Source organism: Ptychodera flava, chromosome 3 (genome assembly GCF_041260155.1).
Source record: "Ptychodera flava strain L36383 chromosome 3, AS_Pfla_20210202, whole genome shotgun sequence".
In the NCBI taxonomy this organism is placed as follows: Eukaryota; Metazoa; Hemichordata; class Enteropneusta; family Ptychoderidae; genus Ptychodera; species Ptychodera flava.
Window position 1 is genome coordinate 39,709,666 of NC_091930.1, and position 23,795 is coordinate 39,733,460.

The window sequence follows — 23,795 nt, forward strand, 5'->3', positions numbered from 1 at the left end:
TGACAAACTGGTGAATATTCCTAGTCTCTTCAATACTCCAAACTGACTCATACAGACAGGCTGTTTTGAAATTGTAAAATAGCCTTTGGTTTAAACTGTCATACTGATTCACTGACTTACTTTATTTTTCTATTTATTTAAGTTAATGCAATATAGTCTAAATGAATCAAAATGGACTCTACATCATAATCAAATTAACAGATGTACTGTGAGATGTTGAATCAATTGGTGTTCGGACTGTACTAACCATCCTCAAAGTTGGGTTTACAGCGCCCTCAATCATCATATCACCCATTTCTTTCTATTTTCATGATGTGAATGCAAGGCAAATGAGAAATCACCCTTGCACACCAGTTCTCTTATCACAAATTTTTAATCTTGAATTGTATCCCAATTGTACATTATCTGCAATCCTACTCTCAGTGGTCCAGCATCCCCATTTGAAACAATTGCATTGGGCCAAACTATCGGTGGGCAAGGGGTTTAAAAAAATAAGTTCATGTAATGACTTATCAGGTTTACTTGACTGTCAGAAACAGAAATTGCGCTTCTATCACGACGCAAATAACAGATGAAATAACTAGGGGATTATTACATGATTACCAGCATAGACAGTCTTATCTGAGCTGATTCAGCCAAACAGCTCTGTTTGCAGTTGTGAGCACACAGGTAGCATCAGTGCTGACACTGCTATGGACAATGTTTGTCAGTGTTACATGTATGGCTGTTTATTGTTTTAGTCTATGCCATTCAAATACGTCAATCTTTTCTTTAAGTCCATGGTGACAGCACTCTACTAAAACCAGTAAATATTTTCATGATTCTTGCATGTGTTATTTCAAAGACGTAATCTAACTTTGTGGATGAATGTTTATTTTGATATGTCAATGAAAGAGCAATGATATCATTTGTGAACAGCCAAACTGAACCATAGTTCTCTCCAAAGTAAATGTGACTTGCCTATGTACCTGACTATTTGTGAAGCAAATTTAATATTTAGCCTGGAAAAATTTTAAATAAAATACAATTATATTAAATAAGGAATGAAAAAAAAAAATATTCTAATTTCAATGCAAACGTTACAAGCTACTAGTTGTGGAAAAACTACAAAAAAAATTCACAAAATTTTTGAAAAATAAAAACTTAAAAGCACAAAAATTTACAGCAAAAGAGTAAATAACAAAGTCAAATGGACCTAAATATTTAAAATAAATGCTTTCCTAAATTTTTTACATGTACAGTTTTCATGACAGGACCATGCAAAGCCACAAAGCACTACTAACAGCCCCTCAGATATAGTGTCCCTCAGTAATGACTCATCAGGAACACCCCCACTGAATAATGGTACGTTCCCAATGTAAGGTGAACAAACTTTCACTTTCACTTCCTGGATTCTTGCTTGGTATTTTATACCCACAGAGCACAAAAGGTCTATAAAATTTATACAATTACTGGGTATTACAAATGTGGCTAAATTGGCATTTCCTTACGTTCAGAATTCTGCTAATATAGTCTGAGTCTGATAAAAAAATATTGTTTAAAAATCATATGCTACATCACCGCTCATATAAAGGTCAACAAACTTTTGCCTATTTCTGCATCCTTGCCATAAAGTGATGTTTGGTTTTTTGTAAAATCCCCCAAATCCAAGTTATAAACCCATGTGTACCTGAAATATCAGAAGAGCAAACCCAATATAATTTTTTCCCCCTTTTTTCAACATCAAAAATAGGTTTTATTTAGCTCTATATTGTCAGCTTCCACAGATCAAGCTACAAAGGGTGAACAAACTATTTACACTGCATTGTGGGTAAAAAACATCCTCCGTATCCACAGCAGAAGATTGTCAGGTTTCTTGATGAAGCTGTTTGCCGGGATAGTTTGCTTTGTTGTGTTCTTTCTTTCAATTGTAATTAGTGTTGCCCTTAACAACAGTTAACAATTAAACCAGTGTCACTAGTTTGGCAAATGCTCTCTCCTGTATTATTAATTAAACATATAAAATGTATCATTCTATGTATCGACACTACTCTGCTAACTTTATTGGTGTCGTAGCCACAAAGAAGTTAAAAACCTATCCACAGTTGAAATTTTCTTCAGAAGGATACAGAACTTTTTTTGAAATTATTTCCCCTTCATCATCGTAGGGATCTGAGGATTCCATTTAGGATCAAAGTTTATTGTCTCTACAAAAACAGTTATTATATTCGGCATGTCAAGTGTACTCGTGCATAATTCTGATTGGATGAGAGCTCACAATTGATTACTATGGGCAAATTGAGGATATACCAGAGCCAATATAGGCCTTGAATTTTTGTTCAAATATGTTTCAAAGATGATTTCTACTTTCAAGGTGTTAAAGCTATTGAAAACACCCCTTTCACATTTGTTGATATACCATCAATAAGGCATCTATCTATCTATCTATCTATCTATCTATCTATCTATCTATATAAATATATATATACATATATATATATATATATATATATGTAGTATATGGTGCACATTTTAACTATATCTAACCTGGTGTATACTGGCTAATACTGGCTAATGGTAATTATTATTATTTGCATATATATATATATATATATATATATATATATATATATATATATATATATATATATACATACATATATATATATGTATATATATATATATATATATATATACATACATATATATACATATGTATATATATATATATATATACATACATACATTATACAGTGTTCCCTCTAAGGTTTTGAGAGGGTGCGCAACAGTGTTCTCCCCAGGATTTTTTGAGAAGAGGGCGAAGACGTGGTGCGAAGCACCACAAGCGACCGCGTCAGCGGTCGCGGGGGGAGGTCAGGAGGGGGGTGTCCCCCCTCCTGCCGTTGGAGCTTTTGAAAAACAGCGATTAAAATGGTGTCATTTGGTGGCACTTTGGGAGTATTTTTTCAGATTTTTTCGTATAAAAAACTCAAAGGAAAGGAGATCTGAGACAGTGTACCATAACTTTTATTACAGTTCACTGATTTCAATTATGAAGATTTCATTTTTTGAAAACGAAAACGTAGCGAGAGACATACATTTATTCATCGATGTCAAAATTATCACCATAACACTCAGGTTTGGGGAGCATTTTTTCAGATTTTTTTCGTACAAAAAACTCAAAGGAAAAGAGATCTGAAACAGTGTTCCATAACTTTTATTACAAACGAAAACATAGCGAGTCTAGAGACATACATTTATTCATCGATGGCAAAATTATCACCATAACACTCACGTGTTCTCATCCTGATACAAGTCCGACCGAGCCTAAAATTAGGTTGTTTTGCTTTTGGAAGGAATACACAAACGAAATTCTAACCTCCTATAAAAACTTCAGTGTACTCTGCTGTCCTTGGTTACCCTCAAGCTCCTTGCCATGTTTACTCAGCTAAGTCGGTTACCTAATGCACGGTCCCTATGGAGGGACCGTGGCTAACGTAACGTTACGGACTGAGCCATGCAAATTATATGGCTGCCTTCGATGAGTTGCACATGGGCTTATGATCTCGGATGACATCACAAACTCGCGAGATTTGCAAGATCGATGAGAATTACGTTTGCAGTCTGCAGGATCGACGCTCACGCTCGCATTTTGCTTGTAAATCACTGTCAACTTTTTTTCCCCGTACATTTTATTGTTTTATTTTTCAAAAAAATAAATCTTTTTCATTTCTGGCAAGGGGGCCCTCGGAATTTACAAGAGGGCGCCACGCCCCTGTTACCTTATTCATCAGGGAGAACACTGCCGCAACTTGAGATACGCCTGATCAGGTAGGTCCATTCATTTATATGCTAATTTATTGAGGCACGTCACACCGTACAATGAACGTTGGTGGCAACTGCGCCGCAAATGGGCGCTAAACTCGAAACACGGAAGTAAAATCTACGCTGAGATCGCACATTTCGCCCCGAGTTATCGTTTCCAAAACTAATACCGATCGAAATGACTGAGACTAATGTTGCGCAAAACATGAAATTTCACTGCGAGAGCAGTCGGAGACACTGCGCAAGTAGCGCGCAAATAAGCCTTAGCGGGAACACTGCATACATATATATATATATATATATATATATATATATATATATATATATATATATATATATATATATATATATATATATATTTAATATATATATATATTTAATATATATATATATATTTAATATATATATATATATATATATATATATGTGTGTGTATGTGTGTGTGTTATACGTGGCAGAAGCACATACAACAAAGAAATTTGCGTTTCTCTATACGTACTCCCATTGCAAACATACAAAGTAGGTAGGTATAAAGTAGTGAATCATAGTGCCGCTCAGCTTCTATGGAAACAAAGTCCAAACATCATTACGATCATGTCCAATTATCTGAATTATGTCTACGGTTGTTTCTGCGTGCTTGGCTGACAAATATCATCCGACGAAAAAGGGGTTTTCAGAGCAAAGTAACGTAATCTTCTTATATCCTTTGGGTGGATTATCATCAAGTATTTTTTTGACTCTGACTTTTCATATGCTTTTGTTTCACTCTTATTGCAACTATCGATGCAAAATATCTGTGTATCCTCAGTTCAGTATCAATCCGGCTGGTATCCATGGCAACAAAACTGTTCCTAATGTACCTCAGCTCAGCTATCAATCTGAGGGTCAACAAACTATGTAACAAGTTCACCATAGCCTGGCTGATGGGGCATTGAACACGCACACTGCTCATATTACAAGATATACTCATTTCACCTTGAAATGGAATAGTTCTACTCAGAAAATACATGAATTTCAGTGTTTTCTCTCCTTGACCGTCTCCGATGCTGTTAATAATACAAAATCTCCCTCTTTTGTACAATACCCCCAGTACATCTTGTAGCACAGGTTGTTCCATAGGGTATATTGGACAACAATACAGGCATTTAAACCTGCCTTGCATTATCACCTCTAGTCTAGTTTCTTCACATTCATTTTGAACTCACAGAGCCCCAAGCTTAGCTGTTAAAAGATTTATTCACTTTTGGTATGGTGATCTAGTACAGCAAATACTTGCCCTCAATCCCTTGCCCTATACACATTTTCCCACACACAGGGATATGCAACAATTAGGCTTATCTTCACAGTTGATGCTTAAAGGGTCAATTCAAGGGTCCTTAATACATTAAAGAGGTGGTAAAAATGTTACCTGAAAAAAATAATGTATGCATGTCCTCAAAACACAGCCGTAGTTATTAACACTTTGAGCACCAAAGTCAATTTTTGTCACCCTTGTAAATTATACCTCAGTTAATTTTTGTCAGATTTTTGCCAAAATTTTGATAAAATACTGAGGCCAATGGAATGTTGTGTTCATTAGGTCCAAAATTATCAGAAAAATTACAGAAAAGTTCATAAAAATTGGTAAAATGTTGGATTAAAATTTTGGTGGGAAAAAATACAGCACTCAAAGGGTTAATATATGATTTGTTGGGGATGGCAAATTCCTGATACCATTATGCTGAAACAAGATTATTGATGTAAAATTCTATGAAGGATATATGATAACTGCTTGCAAAGAGTGACTGAATTAATAAGTATAATGCACACACAGAAAATTTGTGTAAATACCGTCCCATGTCAAAAAATATACCTCTTCTAGAAATGCTCATAGCCTTGTTACGAGAAAGAATACACTGTAAACTATTGACAAAATCATATGAAGAACAATTTTAAAAACAACCATAAAAAATTGTGAGTCCTTAAACCAATAAGTCTGACCCTACTGCTGATAATATAAAAATATACTGTCCGACATCCTGCCATATTATTGCTGGTAGTTCAAATATGTGCCTGAGATTTTCTCTTATTCATATTATGTCAGCCCTATGAATAAATGCAGTGAATGACAAAATATCTTTCTTTAAATATCTCATGACTTTAACGCCCACAGCAGCGTGATCAGTAATCACTTCCCTTGTGAAAGCTGTTTTTAGAATGATGATATATGGCCGGCGTTCAGACACTGAAGGATGTGTGAACTCTTTAGACAAAACACTGTCAGGAAATACGGAGCTTCCCCGTGGGTGCAATTTATCTATGCTTTTTGTGAGTTTTGTTCTTTGTTGGCGGTACAGCTGTTGTACGATAATCGCCGTTTGATTGTCGTATATCTCTTTGTAGCAGGTCTTTATGGCACACGATCTAAATCTATCACTTACCTCAACAGTTAACACAATGCACATAATTATGTAGTCAAGAATATACATTTTGGATTCAGCGAGTCATGAAATACTATTTTCAAATCAACTTCAATTTTGCATCGAACAAACTTTAGCCCAAAGAGCATTTTTTCCCTTTCACACGTATATCCCTGAAAAATTTGGCAGGCGATACAAATGTAATGTTTTTATCATGTGGCACTTAGTATCAAAAGAAAAAATAGAAGACATGTGAAATTTATGACAGATAAATTTATGAAAAATGAGCCAAAAAAATAAATTATGGCTCAGGTGCATAAAGTAGGGTACTGGAAACACAAGTCTTTTTTCTTAGACTTTGGTGGATATGATGACCACCAAAGCCATATAAATTAATGGTGACTTTAAATTTGCTTTGAAGTATTTTCATTTTATCTTTGGTGTTGGTAACACGCAGTTTCTTGATTGCCCTTGAAACTTGTCAAAAGCTTGTCGAAACTGGAGTATTAACAACCATAGTTATTGCGGACAGTTGTAAAATTTTTAGTCCAGGGCTAGAACTCATCTTTAAACAATAACAGCTATTGTACAAAAGGGCATTGCGTTAAAGCGAGGTCATAAACATTGTATTTAAACAGGCATTAGTAAAAAACAATAGAATCCACTTGTTTTGTAGAACAAAACAAATGAACAGATTATCTTACATCTATCGTCTATGATTACATCCAAACAATGTCGCTTTAAAAGTTGCAACATGATAACCGCCCACAATCACTCACTGCCAGCAAAACAATCAGATTTATTGACAATGGTCATTGATATGATAATGAGACAGTCACAAATGTAAACAATTAACAAATTGGATGTATATAAAAAAACCACTTATTGCAAATGAAACAATTATCTCATCATGGGGTGGTAATTTTGATGACCTTATCTAATTCACGGGTAAAACAAATTGAGGTAACAAATAACCATGATTAATAAGTGATTAACTGAAATCATTTTATTGATGTCATCTGCTGCACAAATAAACAAAGAAATGTAAAGACTAAACAATCCTGTTTTCTAGCCATTAATTACTTTTAAAAGGCCAGTTAACTGAATCCTTTTGATGAATTTTTTCGCCATTTTGTTCAGTATGGCAATTGAAAGTTCTTGTTCTTCTCCCCAAAGCATGTTGAAACATATACTATTTAGCTTATAATTGCGGACACAGTGTCAATACCATTTAAATGCACTGCTATAATTTACATTAGAATTCTAAGTCCAGAGCAGAAGTCATGCACTAGTCAACAATAACATGCAGTCTACACATGTAGATTCCGAGTTAAGCTGAATACACATGGATCTCGCCATGATGCTTTGGGAAGTAGAACAAGAAAGGTTAGTTGGTTGGAATTAAAAAAAAAGGTGTGAAAAAAATCAAAAAGATACAACTTATGGTTCTTTATGGCTCTGTGACTGGTATGTATTCTATGCGGCTTGACAGCCATGGAGTAACTTGAGACTCACATAACCAGAAAGAAGTACAGAAAACATGAAATACTGAATCTGGCTGCCGGCAACTACCGGTATCTCTCAGTCCTGTTTGACACTGCAGTTCTGTTTGACACCATCCGATAAATCACATTCATAGCTGGATTAGACTTCAAGTTGAACCCATGCATACACCTACACTCTGATACATAAAAATGAATAATCACATGTAGCGATTACATACATCCAAGGATTTGCTGTTTTCACTGAGTAACCTGCCTCATGGCTAAACAATAAGTATATATCTTACTTCATTATGAGAAAACACTTCATCCCTGATGAGGAGACATATATATATTATTCAGCCGATAAATCAGACGATGAAGAAAGAGGTTACCCTTGGGTTACATTCACACAGCATGGGTTAAAATGGTACAATATTCTGTACAAACTGAGTCTGCAATTGCCATGGCAATATATGATTTCAACATATGCATACCCAATAATAAACCTCAGCATCAGCACAGGGGGAAAATGACGGTGGATAAAAACAGCCAGAAATCTGCACTAATTGCTAATATTGTCACATTTATAATTGTATAGATATCAACATATGAGCTGACGAAAAGCTAGCTACTTATAACTACTTTATGTATGACAAGATTTAATGTACAATTTAATATTGCTCAATCAATGTTCGATGTTTATGCCAAACATTCATTTCCTTTCCAAAAATAACCTTGGTAACTCCATGGTCAAAAACACGGATGCAGAGCCGAGATTGTGACCCTTAACCATGGCACTTCCTGATCTGATATAACTCTTCCTTTTAGTTCCAGCTGCGGGTGAACGCACTTTGCACCTTGAGTACGATCAGGCCATATGCAAATATCCCATTACAAGTATAGTGACCTACTCATCACCTCTGATAAGAACATGTATTTCTCCATCTATCAGACAGTGGTGGAACAATTTCATGTCTAAATTGTAATTTTTCTCATATTTAAACTTTCCCATGATTTCAACATGGAAAAATAAATTTACAAAACGCTTTATTTCTGTTTTCATTTGAAACTGTCAGCTGTATCTAAACATCAACACTAAACGGAATAAAGTTTAATATTGGAAAGAATGAAATTTTGACTTCATACAAAACAATGCTAGCTTTATTTTAATCAATGGTTTGTCATTTCCTACTATTTTTAGAAAGACAGTCTTGTCGGTGACGACGTGACATCACAGATTTCATTTGAAATTATTTCTAAGAGAATAAAAATAATAGGTATATCAGTACTTAAACTGAAAGAAATATTTACAAATACAACAGTGCAGCTATGAACATTTCCTTGTAATCAACATTTTCTGACTGGGAAGAGAAGATAAACATGTTCCATTTACCGAATACATAATTTATTTCTTTGAGAAATTTATCGCTCATCAGTCTCAAGGTCATGTAAAGGTCAACAGGCTCATACATTGAGATGATGGCTATGTGATGATGTATAGTATCATTTATGCATGTTTCAGTCGCCCCCTTGTGGTTTGAATTGAAATTGAAATGGAAGTGAGAATTTACAGTTCTTCCAATACATAACAGTGAATATGCTAAGATCTGATAGCTTTCACTGATGTAGTATTGAACTAATTCTGAGTTGCACCTGAGAAATTCATCTTTCAAAGCAGTTCCAAACGTCTGAGGATAGAGATCACAAGCTGCAAAAATGTCAAATTTGGATCTAAAATGTATCACATGAAAAGCAAGATACAGTGGGTTGTATGTGTTACATAATAATATAAGTAGGCATATGATCATTTTCAAGTGACAACTTGACATTTAACTCATTTGACAATTGTGTTAATGCTAGTCAATAAAATATCAATAATCAATAATAAGTGCACAAACTTCTTTTCAGCTCTTAATATTTGCACTGGAAGATAAGAAAAGAAATAATCCTAGCTATTTGCTGAAGACCTTACTAACAGACCATATAAACAATTAATACCTATAGTAGCCATGTTAATATGATGCAGTTTATTTTTTACAAAGCTTTCTTTCAATGACTTGATGACATGCTCAAAGAAGGATTGATATATAATGGCTGTAGGAGAGAGAATCCAACAATTTTTGCACTGCATTTTCTTGAAAAGTGTATTTTAAATTTTTTTTATAATTTCAAAATCTAACAGTGGCATTTGCTTTTCAGTAGATCTGCATGATTATACACAGTGCTGTGTATTTTAGTGTATCAATTATTAAGACTTCATTATTTCTGTGATATGCTTGAGAAATCAGGCAATTAATTTCTGGAAAATAGCACACCGCTGCAGAATTCAGGTAGGTTTTCCAGGCCAGGAATATCTCCAGCTTTAAATGTACTTCATTTCATCACTGTTCTGTGGTTATGCACAAAGTGAAACCATACACATTTCTGTTTGATCAACACGCTTAAACTGTATACAGTCAATGACATCGAAAGTCCTGACATTATCTGCAGAACCCAGCTGGCAGTCTCTTTGTTGTCATTGTTTATCGCCAAACATCACCATATTATGAACACCTGGCTGGGAGATTATGTTTAAAGACGGGAGGGGATAAAGTAAAGGACTGTGGTGAGCGAGACATTTTGAAATCCATGGTCTCTCTCACATTACCAGTCTTGATCAGGATTCAAAGCACAGATTATCTAAATTCTCTATATTGTAAAAGGTTTTTAGATATTAGGATATCTGGTGGCGTTTTGTAGTGCATTAAAAGGATCACTTACAAATGTTCATTGCTTAATGACTGGCATCTAATTCTTTTAACTCTGCATGTGCAACAATCAGGCTCTGCTTCCATTGCAAACTTAAAAACTGTAAGTTTAGCTCCGTTGTCAGCGATGTGGAGTCTATCAATAGGCTGATTTTCCGTCGTTGCCATCCGTCCATCGTCCGTCAACAATTGCCTTCTCTTCTGAAACTGCAAGTCCTATTGCTTTGAAATTTATATTTAGTTTACCTATAGGGTGACCTCAGTTAGATTTGTTCAAATCATGGTGAAATTTGCATATTTTGTATTTTTAAGGCAATTTTTGTCATTTTGGGTAAATAAATCTTAAAAACTACAGGCCAGATAGCTTTGATACTTGGTATATAGGTCTCTCAGGATGATCTATTTCAGATTTGTTCAAGTTGTACACAAATATGCAAATTTGTATTTTTTTACAGCAAATTTTATCATATTTGGTCAAAAAATTTGTTTCATCAAACCGCTTGTCTGACAGCTTTGATATTTGGTATATATGTTCCTACAGATCACCATATTGATATATTCAAATTAGGGATGAAATCTACAATTTTGTAATTTTGGGGCATTTTTGCAATTTTTGGTCAAAAATGTGTTTCTCAAAAAGTGCTAGCTTTGATAACTGGTACACATTTCCTAAGGGTTATCTTATTATGATGTGTTGAAACAATGATGAAATCTGCAATTTGTATTTTTGGGGAATTTTTGCCATTTTGGTCAAAAACTGTGATTCTCGAAAAATGATATTAGATATTTGGTATACAGGTTCCTACTGATGAGTTAAATGTGATATATTGAAATTATGATGAAATCTGCAATTTTGTACTTTTGGGACAATTTTTCCATTTTGGGTCAAAAAATTTCGTTTTCAAACACTGCTAGTCTGATAGCTTTGAATTTGGTATACAGGTTCCAGGGGTTATTTTAATATGATGTATTTAAATTATGATGAAATCAGCAATTTTGTATTTGGGGGCAAGTTTTGCCATTTTTGGCCAAAAAAATTGATTCTAAAAAAAACTACTCGTCTCAGGATAGCTTTGGTTGACATGTTCTCAGGGATGATATTGATGTGTTATGTTCAAATTATGATGAAATCTTCAATTGTGTATTTTTGCAGTTATTTTTACCATTTTTTTGTCAGGCCACTGAAATGAGCTATCAAAGATTTCCACCTTCATCGACATGTGTCAAAATTATTCTCTACATAAGACAGCGGGGCTATATCAGTCTCTAGGTCGATTGTTTACAATTTTTCTTTAACATATGCGCTTTCTTTAATGTTTGTTCTTCTGTATTTAGTAGAATGTTAGTTAAGCTATGTATTCATTGTTCTGATAAAGTTTGTGAGCGATGTGTGATGGAGATTGTGTGTACGGGTGCTTCATGAACTCTACAGCGTGTGGAAAGGTCGCGGTCAGAAAAACGATAACATTACTAGCGCTCAGATATTGAACCTGCACTTGTAATTTAGCAGAGTGCTTTTGACTCTGATGTCTTCGCTAGGTGACTGGGGTGCTGTACCATGTGAATTCTAATGCCACCGAAAATTTACTGAATTTATCAGGAAGTCATATCCTTATCAAGTGGTTAGTACAAGAGCACACTGATGTCAACGAATGCATGGACAGATTTTGATACTCACTTCCTACATGGAAACAAAAATAAAATTGGTTATTCCGAAAAAAGATGCCATGTTCACATTATAATCAACATGCCAGTATAGTGTTTTGATTAGAAAAGGTACAGAGGAACATAAATTGTCACAGTTTTGTAATAAAACTAAAGTGATTTGTCCCACAAGAATACAATTCAACACACAATTTAACAAATAGACATTTTACCACAGTAATATACCAGGCCAAAAGAAACCTGGGTGTCTCATCCATGGAGTCTCACTAAAATAATACAATATTTTTTAGTTTTTGAGCTCCCAAGGTCTAACACCCAATGTGGAAAAGACAAATCAGGAGTGTTTACATGGAACAATAATTCTGACATCCGGCATGATGATACTGTTCAGAAATACATTCAATTTAGCGCATGTGATACTACAAATACTAAATGTTACATATTTTCTGCTATGCACAACATGCTGTCCTTATTATTATTATTATTATTATTCTTATGCAAACATGGCAAAAAGGCTGACACCGCTAGTCTAGATCGGCGCTAGTGGGGATAATAAACAGAACCGAATTTTTTGGCCTCAGATAAATTGTGCCAACGTCATACCAACGCATCAATGCTGATCAGGCATTCACTGCAGAAATATCAAATTCTGTTAAAAGTCAGGGACAAAGGACACCTTTATGTATCCTCCAAAAACTGAACGACTGAAAGCATTGATAAAATCACTAAATCTAGAAACCATTGCCCTGTGACTGACACAACATACATTACCAGTCACAAATCATGCCAACCTTAGGAAATGTTTAGTTTCTCATCTTCCTGTGCCTCAACCTAGCCCAAATCAGCCTTTTTTTCAAGTTCATTTCATAATAATTAAATAATATGGGATGGGCAATGTATAAAGTTATGTCTACTATCATATGACACTTACATTCCGTACTCACAGTTCTGTATAGTGCAGTTATCACCATCACCATGATGTGTGCCAGCCCAGCCATATATACTGAGTACTGCAATTGTACACCTTCCTATTGTCATGTTGGTAATTGGTAAACCAAAATACATCAAGATAGAAAATCCATATTGCTGCATAATTTTCCTAGGCAGCCTCAGGATGAGAAACAAATTTCTTTTGTAATATTTATTTTTGAAACAAAGAATTCTCCATATTCCAGGTCTTAATAGCTAAGTAAATATCAGGCTTTCAGTAGGAGTAATATAAAAATGTAGATTCAGATTTTTACGTCACTGAGAAGATAAAAGGTGCACCGAGAGATACATATGTACATTGATAATGTATCTTGGAAGTGCAGAACTGTGTTGCCAATATCAAGGGAAGAATTGGCTTGGTTGCATTTTTGGTGGCAAATTTGGTCGACAATGGCATATGAAATATGAATGGCATGGCAGTTGGCGGATAAAGTTTACAGACAGAAATCATATCTCTATGATACAGGGACAAACTCGGTGAATTTTTTTCCAAAATTTTCTGCATGACACACTTCCAGTTATGCTGCAGAAATCAAAAGATTGAATGGAGATATTCTACTTGAAAGAAATGTTCTGAGTATCAAGTATCATTATTTTACTTATTTGTAGTCAGTCTTTGTGATGATTGGAGCACCCTTTGAGCCCAAAGTCAATTTTTGTTCCCTTTATAGAATATACACAGCCAAATTTTTTCAGATTTTTACAACAATTTTGATGAAAAACTAGCTGATGAATCTTGATGTCTATTTGGTCCAACATTATAAAAAAGAATTACAGAAAAATTCATAAAAATTGGTAAAATGTTGCATTGAAATTATAATAGCAAAAATTATGGCACTGATATAATTTAATTTAAACACATGGATAGTTCAGTGATTTACAATTTTTTATTGAATAACTTTTATAAAATAAAGAAAATAAAAAATAAAATTTAGATTGGCTTCACAAAATATGTAAGATGACAATGAACAGAGATCATGTGAAGGATGCTCTTTGTGAATGAAGTGACATCAAAAATCTGAGAGCTGCAGCACATTCAACATTGTCAGAAGAAATTGGACTTTGTGAAATAGATTTACACGCATAGCATATAACTACAGATGATATTGTTAGTTTTTTGTTACAATCATTAAGGAAAGTTATGTTATATTGTGCTGTAATTTTCATGTGTCATATATCAAAGGTTATTAATATCATTCTTATTTCAATGAAATATGAGTGGGTTGTCAAATGACAACTGACTATTTGCAGGCCTAACACATAAATATATATCAAATATATCAATGACAAAATTACTGGTATACATGCCAGAGATTAAATTATGGATTAATGTATTTTTAGCATGGGAAAGCAGGATTGGAGCCAGGCTTGATATTCCGTTATTACAATTGTAACATGTTAATATGTAATTTCTGCTGAATCATTGTGGTATTTTCACATGTTGTTCTACTGGAAGCACACTGCCATTTTGTGGCGGGTCTTTTTTGTTCCTTTTGAAGTGGTACGTAAAATTCTGCAAACAGAAGATGCTTAAAGCATACTGTGTGTACTTGCATACTACTCATCTGATCTACTTGATTTGAATAATCTCATATTTCCATCAATACAGAAATATTCAGATCAAGTTTCAACTTCCATTTCGATCACTTACAAACAGTAAGCAAGCAGCATATTTGGTATATAAAACTCCACAATTTCAATAGGACAACTTATTAAGGAACTGTTTTTGCTATACAAAGCAAAATTTCACATTTAAAAAGAAATGCCAATTTCGAAATATTCTTTGTTATGAAAAGTGTCCCACTTACAGCATTTATATTGAACTTTTTTTGTAAGTTGATTGGACTAAGTGAAACAGTAACATCTGATGGGTGCAATTAAAAGGCCGAGTGGTGAAGATAATGTTTTATCCTCAGTTATGGTTTTCTTCATATTGTATGCTGAACGATAAAGTTTACCTTTGCAGGTTACAGCTTGCTATAGATTACGGTATATGGTTTAATAGAACAAGAAATGAATTCATCAAACTGTTCAGGGCCAATAGCTGTGACGTACGGTGATTTTTTCACTATTGATTTGCACATCGACAAGAGTTTCTTGTACTACTACAAAAAACATGTCAAGATACACAATGTTCTGCTTGTCAACTATAAGCCTATTACCATCTGAAAATTGCATTGTTATTGTTGAAAAGTGAATTGTCAAGACTAGAATTCAACAGGGAACAATAACAGTGCATTCTATACATGTACAGATGCTGTGTCAATAATCTAAACGTTTGGTATTCTTTTATGCTTTTTGGGAACTTGAACTGGAACAATAACTTGCAATTGACATACAAAATAACTACTAGTGAAAAAATAACCAATAGGTACAGCAACTGGCCCTTTAGGAAGATAGTTGTTGGCATTTAATGTCATCCACATAACACTGCTTCTATTATGGGCCGCAAAGAATTAATAATACACATATCTATTAAATTGCACCATACAATATTCAATCAGATCTCAATGGACACTATAGTCATTGGTACTGAGTGTGTTGATGGCAGGTACAATAACCAGATTCTCAAGGTGACACAAATCCATTCTTGAAAATACGCCATCCATCCATTCAAAGAGTTGACATTTGTCAGTCTGCGATGACCTAGAGGTTAACTGCAACTGATTTTCCTTCAGAACTTGTAATCGTGATGCTGCCATATACCCTGCTACACTACATTGCAAGGGGTTTAAGAGGTCGCAGTGTGACTTCATGGATTACATTCAGAACTATAGATTCATGAAAGTAGCATACTGGTGAGTCTTTCCATACCAAGTGAGATCAAATGTTAAAACGCATTTCATGAATGCCATTATAGTATGACATAGCCTTTTGTGCAGTATCCTAGTACGTCAGATAAAAAAAGTCTCCACCATACCTGAAACCTGGCAAAATTCTTCAGTTGGTGCTTGTTCTCAACAAATAGGCCTGCAGGGAGATTTTGGACAAAGTACATATATGTACAATTGACTAAGCAAAGTACAATGAGCAAACATACAACTGCAAGGAATCTTTACAAGAAAGAATAAAGGCCTCCAGGTAAAGAGCACCACAGACTCAGTGATGTCGGATGGTTGGAACGAAGTCATCACATCCTGCTCAACATATTAAAAACAAAGTAAAATGCCACAAATTACTTGCTGTTTTTGCTCTTGAGAATTTACACGAATATTCACAGTAATTAATAATGACACAGAAATAATTCCAGAAATGCAGAATATAAGAAATACACTTTTAAAAATCATTGCTCACTCATTTTTATTTCAGTAACAAAAGAATGCAATTAAACAACTGGGTCTGTGAATTTTCCAGATGTCCCAGTATGAAATATCATGACATCCTTGTTTTCATACTCAATCGCTCTTGTTAAAACTTAACATATTAGCTCAAGACTAAGCTTAGATAATCGATAATGACAACATAGATCCTAGTCATATAATGACACTCGTGCGCTTTTAAATTTATGCCCCTGAGAAAATGTATACACAGAGGCATTATTTGAGCTAATATTCCACTTTAAGTGCACTTTGCCTTGTGGACAGGACCAACCTTGACATTGACGTCCCTTGCAAAATCAGTTATGATCAATTTCTTTTGTGTCAATGCAATACATGTAAATATGTATATGCAGAATCACTTGTATTTTCAGGTGTTACATGGGTAGGACTATGAGCATGTAGTATATACTCGCTTCCAGGTAATGGCATAATTACAACGATAATTGCATCCATACATGATATAATTACAAACTATTATTAATTTTTCACATATATACACCCAAACAAGCTCATAACTCAATGCATGATCTCAACGTCCTATACAAATATAAAGTTTCATTTTTTAAATACAGTTTATAATTACCTGCTTCAGTTACATTAGAAAATGTTTGCTTTTGACATATTAGGGAAACATGATTACCAGTATAAAAGAAATATCTATTAAAATTAAATTAAACATTGATGCTATGAATAAAGCTGCAAGCATTGTCACATAATGGCCTCTGAAATGACAAGCTTATTAGGAGCTCCTGGTGGGAGACACTTTAAAGGTTTCTGCAGCGGGTATTTTGTTGTTGAGCAGGAAGAGTTCATATCTTCAAAAAATAGGCTGTACATGTTGCACTTTTGTTACTAAGAAATCCTATTCAAACTAAACCCAATCTCATATATATATTTACAAATTTAATGTTTCTTATATATGAGATTGGGTTTAGTTTGAATAGGATTTCTTAGTAACAAAAGTGCAATCTCATATATATAAGAAACATTAAATTTGTAAATATATATATATCACTATTTGAAATTAAATTTCTATTTACATCACATTTCATTGTAAATTGAACCACTCTTCAAATCGCCATTAACTGTGAAAATTGAAGTAATTTCAAATTATTTTATTCTAATGGTTTAATACAGTTATGAAAAAATCATTACAAAATTAACTGTGTTCAATTTGTCAACGTGGCTAATTGTGAGTTTTTTTAAAGTTACAGCTAGTTTACAATTACTGAAGCTGAATAACAGCTGATATTCTGTCTTTTTCGAAGGAGTATTTTGACTAGAAACAACAGCAAATTCACCGGTCCTACAAAATGTGCTTTATCGGTATCACCCCAGGCGCTAGGCCTCATTCGTATACGTATGTAGACATCTTTTCTTGCTGTGTTTTGCGCGCGATTGCCCCAGTGCGCACTCGCTGTTACTGTCAGTAATTTTTTCAGGGCAAACAACGGCTCGAAATTGCGCAAACTTTGAGAAAAAAAAACTGCAAATCTTTCCTAACAATTTAAGAAGCACGATTTCGTCATCCGATCATGATGATCCCCTGGACTTTTGACACTAGCGACGAGAAACGCTGATGCTATTTCCCACAACTACTACGTACCAACTTTTCGGCACCTCGTGGCCCCAAGCTCCAAATGATCATGTCTAAACCCTCGAAAATCGGGACAAACTAAGAAAAAACTCACAAAAAATTGATATTCCGTATTTTCTTTTTCTCTGTTGTTGTGGGTCTCGTTTGTGTTATGTGTAAGTCTAAAAATCTGCAGATGTTTACCGTGTATGAACTTGGTTTTCCCTGGACGTTGATCTTCGTAAAATATGTACAAAAAATATGGAAAATATCGCCATACATATGAAGTTTTGTTTTGATACCACACATATCAGTGGGTAGCCATTTGTCTTCTATGCCCATGAAAATACGGTACCTGAACGCTTTGTATATTTTGAACTTGAAAACCACGATACGGTTGCGCTTTTGTGTTTTGTACTTGTAGCTATGCTGTAATCGGGCACGCTTCGAACGTTTTGGCACGAATGACCCCATGACCTCTGTAATATTTCCCATAATTCAATATAAACATGTCTGCTACTCGGAAGGGTAGAATCGTGTATTGACGCCATTGCTGATGATGGTCCTAAGCTAGTACTTGCTCTATTTCTGAAGATGAGCATCTGAGTTGCCTGCAGGAGAAAAGTAATTATCTAAGCTAAATGCCGAGAGAGGTTCAAAGGTATAACACACGGTGAAGAGCATAACTTCGTAAGAGGCAAAAGCTTCCACCATTTGATGACATGTTGGTAAATCGCATCTACATTAGCTAGCCACTACATTCACAAGAAGCACTTCTGTGCAAGTCATCAGGCCTGCTGACGTCATCAAATTATCGCAAGCTACGATAAACCTGACCATTTTGTCTTGAATCAAGTTAAATGACATCCTGGCATTGGACATGGATAGCTTAATGATCACCCTGTACATTCACATTTCTGGTGTTTCAATATGAACATGCTACACTTTTACATATTACAGAGCATTGGACTAATTTGTGGGAAATTTAAAGCAAATTGGGAAAAAAGATTAATCATTGTGTGTAGAATATACATAGCATGGAGCTGTGTCCACACTGTACTTAGCTGGCCAGATGTACCAAGAAATCCTATGAATTATTCATAACTTTCAACTCTTTATCTGACGAATCTACCGTTTTATAGAGTCCTTGAGTTTTACCCTACAGTAGCTTCACTGCCTGCGTGATGCACTTTAAAATTAATTCTGGAAGTCTATATATAAACTGGAATGAACAGGATAAAAGTCAAGGAACTGATAAAGTGATATAAAACAATAAAACTGATAAGACAATTTTTTTTATAGTTTCTTATGTCTCAAAAGAATTTGCACTGGCCATAGTAGCCGATTATCAGAATGACAAAGTACTACCATCAACCCCTCTGTTACATGTACTTTAATGCTACCATCTACAGCAGCTTTCGGTGTAGAGAAAAGCATTATATGGTTAAACCATTCCGGCAATAGGGTACGGCTGCAGATACCTTTAGTAAACTGAAGAAGGATGCTACATTAGAGACTGTAAATCACATTTAGATTCCCCATTCCAGTGTAATCTCTTTATGCTGTTAATTCAATTTGCGACTAATGTGACAGAGTGTTTGTAGTAAAACTTTCCCACTGATGCATGTTGACTGCCTTCAACAAAGAAGAACACGGTAAATTACATTATATGCTGAAATCCTGAACTGGCGATCGAGTTACGTATAAATTACCTGTTTGGGCTTACGTTATATGATGAAGCTAATATGTTGAAGCCTGGGTGCTGTAAAATAGCAGTCGCCAACAGTTCTGAAAGTTGTGCCTGTGCTATAATGTAGGTGAAGTGTTTTATCCACAACGTGCGATGAACACTGAGTGAACTTATATGTTTTGAATGAAATGTGAATGCCATAATTAGTGTTAGCTTGTAATACATTAAATATTTCATACATGGATAAGAACAAGAAACAGGAGATTATTTTAATTTGATATTTGACCAATACTTGAATTTACTAATACCTTAAAAAGCCTTAATTTGCATTACTTAAATTTGCATAATTTATTATTGTCACCCTTAATCAGAATCAAAATTCCCCCCCCCCCTTTCCCGATTTTCAGGCAGAGGGCATCATTCTGCCCTTGTTAGAGAACCTGGCGAAAACACTGAAGTTGATACTACAAGATCTTGACAGTACCATCCCCTAGGGCATACATCAGGTAGTATTTTGATGGAAATATCATTTATGATTTTCAAAGAGATATGGAGTCTGTGGGGATTTGATATAATGCACCTATCACTTAGAAAATTATCCCATACGACTCCTACTGGATTACCATGCAACTAAAACTTGCAAAGTAGGATTATAGGATATCTACATGGACACACATATGGGATAATGTTCAAATTTACTTTCTACCACTGTGTGCTGCAGATGACGAAGGAGCTAGGGCAAAATGGATTCCTGTAGGGCAGTCCAAATGGATTCCCATGGAACATTTTGTATGGTTAGTGTTACATATGCGTTTGCCTCAGCCAAGTGAATAATTTAGATCATCATGGGAGTTTGCATATGTCATGCTGACCTCATGCAGAAAGACTCGTGTGAGGTGTTATTTGAGTGCAGGCATCACTGTGCTTGCTGTGTTTGTTCTGTTTATTAATAATAGCCAACTGTTGCCAAGTAGCAGATACTGGTGAACAGTTTTGTTGTTGGACAAAATTAGCATTTGATCAAAAATTGCATCTTCCATGTCATCAATTTTATCACATAGTTCATGCTTGCTATGCCTGCCTGCCCTTGGCCATGTAAAAATGTTGGCAGGGCAAGAAAATATTTAGTCACCTTTCAATGGACGGCTGGAAAAATTGTTTGTGTATGCCCAGATCACCAGCAAGCACAAAGATATACATTATGTGACACCTAATTATCAGTACTGTATAAGCTTATACATATTTCATGAGCAAAACAATATCACATTTGAGATGATAAATGTTTAATACTTAATGGCAATGAGTTAAACTGAACAAGTAATTTTCATTATCTGTTTGTCATTTACATATAATCATCGAGGTGTAAAACCACATTTTTGTTTGGTTCCACTTTTGTTGATAGTATTTAAAAGATTTATGAGATATTCTGCTATCCTATAAATTTCTGCAACTTGTGGATGCTTCTTTTAATAGTTTACAAATTGGTGTACATATTCATGATGATGTCCTTGTAAAATTGAAGAAATTCTTCATAGCTATTGTGACTTTTGCAAATGCTCTATATCTTGAAAAACAGAACTGACAAATATGACCCATTTTATATCAATAACTTTTGTGAAAAAAAGAGCGTATGGCACAGCACAATGAACATGGTGAGTGTTAAAAGTGGTTTGTAGAAGATATTCTGCAGCGATAAAATAGAAAAATCATTGCTATAAAAGAATTGCCAGCTTTAATTGATCTCCATTGCACACATTTCACTGTGTCTGTTGTGAAACACAGAGAATGTGTAAAAATGTAGCCATTATCACTCAAAGATTTTGTCTTTGTGCAGCAACACAGACAAAAGCTAACGTCAAAACCATCAAACACAAAGCCTTGGGGCGATGGTTTACATGCGTTTGAAAGCAGGTGTGCCATTACAATTGATGTGATATAAGTTTTCATCAAATGATCAATATGCAATTCCCATCCACTTAGCTTTACAAATTTGTGGTGAACCCAAATATCAGATGTTCAAAATAGATGCTGCTCAAAGTATAGATATTGGAAATAAACATACCATTTAGGTAATATAGCTATCAGTTTCATACAATAGTAATGACATTTTCAGGAATAGGAATGGGATATTCTTCCATCTTTTGGTGAATCGTGTATAAATTGTTTTCTAATAAATGATATAATAGCTTTTTAAACTCTCTCTAGACAAAGAAAGGGAACCATATGAACTATTTTCAATGCACAATTATGATGAGTTTTGTAGAAAAAAAACAGAGTTGGGAAAACATACAACAAAACGACAATTTTGGACAAGCAGGCAATAACTGTGAGTGCCCTGAAATGTATTGTATGGAAACAATAGCCATGATACAGAAAATAAACTTTTTGTTTTTTATTTATTATTCCTCTGTGTTGCTATGCATTAAATGCATGTTTGTTGTGTCAACTCTGTCAAAACAGGCTTATATTATTTCAAAAGAATTAACAGACAAGCATTAGTGAAAGGTAAGATGGTGAAATGAATTAATACAGTGTACAATAAGGAGAATTTCACTGTGACAGAAAAAGGATACCATACAGCATTAACTTGATTCCTAGAATTAAGGGACAGGTTTTTTCTTCCGCTGTATCCCAATGTTAAAAAAGCAGTGATGTCAGAAACAGTAATTGCAGACTGCCTCTTTAGTGTCAGGCATGTACACCATCACCTAAGGTTAGACAATCTCACTGTCACCACTGAGATCAGATGCCTACATCGGTATCTCTAGATCTATTGAAGGATCTTGGAATCTTGGATTTAACAAATTGTTTTACCACATACTGATCTAGACACTGTCACAAATGTGTACTTCATATTGACTTACTTTTGACTATATTTCATTTTCGATCACCCTGATACCTAAATTTATTGTGATCCAAAAAGCCCATCAGAAATAATGCAGACAGTTGGTTGTTAGTTGAATTTCAGCTTTGTACTCAATTAATTCTAATTCTACCAGTATAAATCAATCAATTCTAATACATAACTGGTATATTAATCATGAAACATGCAAAATCGAATGGATATCAATTCATTTGAGTGTAAAATCTATGAAATTCAAGGTCCCCAGGTATTTTCATCAGGTACAGACCCATCACTGGTCATCATGGATTATACGTCAGGTTTCAATTTGGTGCTACATATACAACTTTGTGTGTGAGACAGTTTTAGTTGGGCAAACACTTTTTAACTTTCAGCTGTAATTGTTACTAAAACAGCTGCATTGTAGATCAAATGCAATCAACTATTCAGGTATCCCAGACATAATTGCCCCATGCTGGTTTACTGTAACTAATCAATGAGTTGGTGAAATGTGTGGTGATACCCAAGCTATTTGTTTACATTGTACATACAATGTGTGCTGTCTAAAATACAGAGTTGTGGCACCGAATTGAAACCTATTGTATGTTCTAGTGATGAAGTTTCCTATAAGAAAACTCTGTTAATTTGAATATATCCCATTATTACAGATAATCTATAGGAACATAACTACCAAAAATAAATTATTAGACAAGAGGTTTTAGAGGAACAAATTTTTTGACCAAAAACAGCAAAAAGTGCCCTAAACATAAAAATTGCAGATTTCATCATAATTTCAATAATCACATTAAGTTATTCTGTAAAAACCTGTATACTAAATATCAACACCATTGGATAAATAGTTCTGGTTAAATAAATTTTTAGGCAAAATTAGCCTAAAAATACAAATTTTCATATTTCATCACAATTTGAATAAGTCTGATTAAGGTCATCCCTAGGGACCTGTACTCCAAATATTAAGGGAATCCAACTGGTTGTTTTGAAGAGAAGAAGCTTTGAATATTAAAAGTTGATGGATGACAGACAACAGAGGACAGATGCCACCACACATCAACCTATTAGATAAGCTCCACGTCGCTTACAGTGGAGCTAAAAGGGGCTAATGTGGTTTAAAGTTTTCAAAATGCAACACCATCCCGGTAGGGTATCTGCGAGGGGAACATATACAATTGGGCTCATTTATTACATACCCCCAAGTACCATACTTATGAGGGTGTGTGACAATGTAACACCGGGTAACCATAATTTTCACCACAAATG

General features: G+C 34.6%; 1 protein-coding gene across 2 annotated transcripts in view; it reads right to left on the minus strand.

The window, feature by feature from the left end:
• The window catches only part of LOC139129995 (ATP-binding cassette sub-family G member 4-like), a 59,591-nt gene that overhangs the window by 15,024 nt on the left and 20,772 nt on the right, over window positions 1-23,795 (minus strand). The window lies entirely within an intron of this gene.